We start from the raw sequence: 3950 nt of genomic DNA, 5'->3' as shown, positions 1-3950 counted from the left end.
CCTGATTCCACAAAATACTGATTAAGGGATTTGATATACCTGCTTCCACAAAATGCTGATTGAGGCCTGTGATATACTTGCTTCCACAAAATACTGATTAAGGGGTTCGATATAAAGCCAGGATGGAAGTTCTCCTTTATTTGTGGTTACACGGGTGTTGGCAGTTGGCACGGGTCAGGATGGCTTTACGTATCCCCATCACTGGGAGCAGGGCCTGGCAGCATGTCCGTACCGCACAGTGCGCTGTATGACGTGACGTCACAATGTCATCAGTGCTGCTGTGTGCATGGCACGTCCGACGTGTACCTTTAGTTTAGGCGGGAGCGGCTGTGGAGCGCGGGGGCCACTCTGATCAGTGCTCACTGGCACTGCCTGCCATTTATGATTTCACGCTGGTCCAGGCCATCTATTGCTTGAAGAGCCAGCAGAATCAGCTCTTAGCCCACTAGGCACAAGGTTAGCACAGATCCCACTGCCCCAAGTACTTACAGGACTATATATCCGAGTATAAATTATATATTGTCATGTCCTGCTCTGACTATGTACGGAGGTCAGCCAGAATAGCAGCACGTGTTTAGTGTTCTGTTTTGGAGCCGTGCTGGATCCGCCTCCCATCAGGTGCACTGGATGGGGTCATTAGTTTAAATAGCACTCTATCCCAGTGCTCTGAGCGGGTTATAGAAATCATTCTGGCCTTGGAAGCAAGGAGGGAAGGTTGTCTGTTCCAGCTCAGAAAAGATAAGTGTTCTTTCAGTTTTTGTTGTTTGCTATCTTGGTTGTGTTGGTGTCATCTCTCCCATCCAGGTTCTTTGTGAGCAGGCTGCTCCTATTCCCCTTTTCACCATCTCAGGGAATCTAGGGTGTTTTTAGCCAAGGCACGAGGACACTTCATTCCTACCATCAAGGTTTGAATGTGGGCTGAGCAGAGCAGGGAGAGAAGTCAGGGATTTGCTAGGAGGTGACCCTTCCCCTGCTTCTCGCCTAGAGCCTGGTTTGCTGGTTTATCTGTATGCCTGAGATGCCGTCCGGCGTGACATTATAACCCGCCATACGTTGACTGCCATTGCTCAGCGTTTTTTGTGATGGCATCAATTGATACGTTAGTTAACCGCATGCAGGGGCTATCCCTAGAGGTTGCGGAGCTACGTGGTTCAGTCACACAGTGTCAGAATGCTCTGGCATCAGGAGGAGGTCAAATTTATGTGGAGCCTAAGGTTGCTCTTCCTGATTGATTTACGGGGGGTACGGATGATTTTATCTGTTTTAGAGAGTCTTGCAAATTATATTTTCGGCTGCGTCCATCGTCTTCTGGTGATGAAAGTCAGAGGATAGGTATAGTCATTTCTCCACACGCCGCCTGCACCAGTCTGCTCCCAGTTTCCATATCAGGCACATTTAGTCTGGAGAACAACACTGCGGTAACGCAGCCAGCCTCTACTCCAGTGGCCTACAGTAAAAATCGTATCCAGTGACCGCCTAATGTACCTCCAGCCACACAATCACAAGTTATTTTCTGTCAGGTTAATGCCGAATTTTTGGGGCCTGTATTGGCCTACAGTAAAAGTTTTATCCAGTGACCGCCTAATGTACCTCCAGCCACATCATCACAAGTTCTTTTCTGTAAGGTAAATGCCTCATTTTTGGGGCCTGTATTAGCCTACAGTAAAATTTTTACCCAGTGACCGCCTAATGTACCTCCAGCGACATAATCACAAGATCTTTTCTGTCAGGTGAATGCCTAATTTTTGGGGCCTGTACTGGCCTACAGTAAAAAATGTATCCGGTGACCTCCTAATGTACCTCCAGCCACATAATAGCAAGTTCTTTTCTGTCAGGTGAATGCCTAATTTTTGGGGCCTGTACTGGCCTACAGTAAAATTTTTATCCAGTGACTGCCTAATGTACCTCCAGCCACACAATCACAAGTTATTTTCTGTCAGGTTAATGCCGAATTTTTGGGGCCTGTACTGGCCTACAGTAAATATTTATCCAGTGACTGCCTAATGTACCTCCATTCACATAATCACAAGTTCTTTTCTGTCAGGTGAATGCCTAATTTTTGGGGCCTGTACTCCAGTGGCCTACAGTAAAAAATGTATCCAGTGACTGCCTAATGTACCTCCAGCCACAACATCATAAGTTCTTTTCTGTAAGGTGAATGCCTAATTTTTGGGGCCTGTACTGGCCTACAGTGTCACAAATAGGGGAAGGGGATGATGCACCACTGACTCCACCCATACCCCTGTCCCTGCCTACTTGCACTATTCGTCCTAGGTAACGGAGCACAACTGGGTGGCTTTCCCCAGCCTTTGTAAGTGCGGAGGGGCAAACAAGACAAACAAACATAGAATGGTCAACAAGCCGAGTCAGAACCTGGAGGTAACAACAGTACAAGAGGATTAGCAAAGACGGGTCAAAAACAAGCCAAAGTAAAAAACCAGGAGAAGCGAAGCAGACACAAGGAGCAAGCAAGGACAGAGACGATCAACGAGTCGGGAGTCAAAAGCCACAGAATCACACAAAGGAACACTGGATAGGACCTTATTCACAGGCAACCTGTGGCCAGCAGGTTTCCTATATATAGTGGGGAAGACCAGCGCCACATGACTCATTCCCCTTACAGTTACCATGGGAGTGTAGGACGCCGACCGCGCTAAGGAGGTGCTATGGAGACGAGGACGCAGCGCACTTCCTCGCCGCAAGGCGTCAGCGGCACTGAGGAGGAGGAACGTGAAGTCGGCGCCTCGTGACATACAGTAACATTTTTAGCCAGTGACCGCCTAATGTACCTCCAGCCACATCATCACAAGTTCTTTTCTGTCAAGTGAATGCCTAATTTTTGGGGCCTGTACTGGCCTACAGTAAAATTTGTATCCAGTAACCGCCTAATATACCTCCAGCCACATAATCACAAGTTATTTTCTGTCAGGTGAATGCCTAATTTTTGGGGCCTGTACTCCCGTGGCCTAAAATAAAAAATTTCTAACCTCCAGTAGGGCACATTTTTGAGAGTTTCCCTTTAAGACGCATAAAAATGGCCCCTGATTAAAATACATATTTTTTGTGGGCATTTTTGCCAATGGTCCCCATCTGGTATGTCACTGTCCATGTTGTGGGACTATTTGTGCACTTCTAGTAAGTGTTTTCTGCAAATATGACCTGAAGGTTTTTCAGGTTTGCCTGCCATTAAAGTCAATTGGGCCCGCCGCAAACGCGCAGTTCGTGAACATTTTATTGCGAACGCCGATGTTCGGCCATCACTACTGTGCACTGCTGCTTTCTATGGTCTTTGCTATAGATAGCAGCAGTGGAGAGCAGAAAGAAAGACGGAAGACGGCAAGTAATCACTGCGAGCACCGTCTCCTCATACAGCTGACCGGTGGGGGTGCCGGCAGCCAGGACAACCCCTTTAATTAATACTCGGCAAAAGAAAGACAGCCAAATAAAATACGCCTGTCTAATTTTACACCTAAAAACTGGCTAGCTTGATAAATGTGCCCAAATGTGTGAAACCAGCCTAAGGGCTCATGTACACTACTATGGTTTGGGTCCGCATCCAATTCGCATTTTTTGTGGGTCGCAAAAGATGTGGTCAGCCCTCCATGTGCTGTCCACATTCGCACGTCCGTTCCATGCCATCCACAAAATTATAGAACATGTCCTATTCTTGTCCACATTACGTTCTATTAGGGGCTGGACGTTCCTCAAAATGCAGAATGCACACAGCCGGTATCCGTGTTTTGGAGAGCTGCAATTTGCGGACCACAAAACTGCTAACGGTTGTGTGTATGAGCACTAAAGGTAACTGCGCACAGTTCGGATTACATGAGGGTTTTCTACACGGATTTTCAAGAGGAAAAACTACAGTCTAATAACAAATCTCATGTACACTTTGCACTTTTTTCTGTGCGGAAATTACCCTGCCGTGTGGATAAAAAAATCTGCAGCAT

This window comes from Bufo gargarizans, chromosome 1 (genome assembly GCF_014858855.1).
Source record: "Bufo gargarizans isolate SCDJY-AF-19 chromosome 1, ASM1485885v1, whole genome shotgun sequence".
Classification (NCBI taxonomy): Eukaryota; Metazoa; Chordata; class Amphibia; order Anura; family Bufonidae; genus Bufo; species Bufo gargarizans.
Note: the sequence above shows the minus strand (reverse complement) of the source record.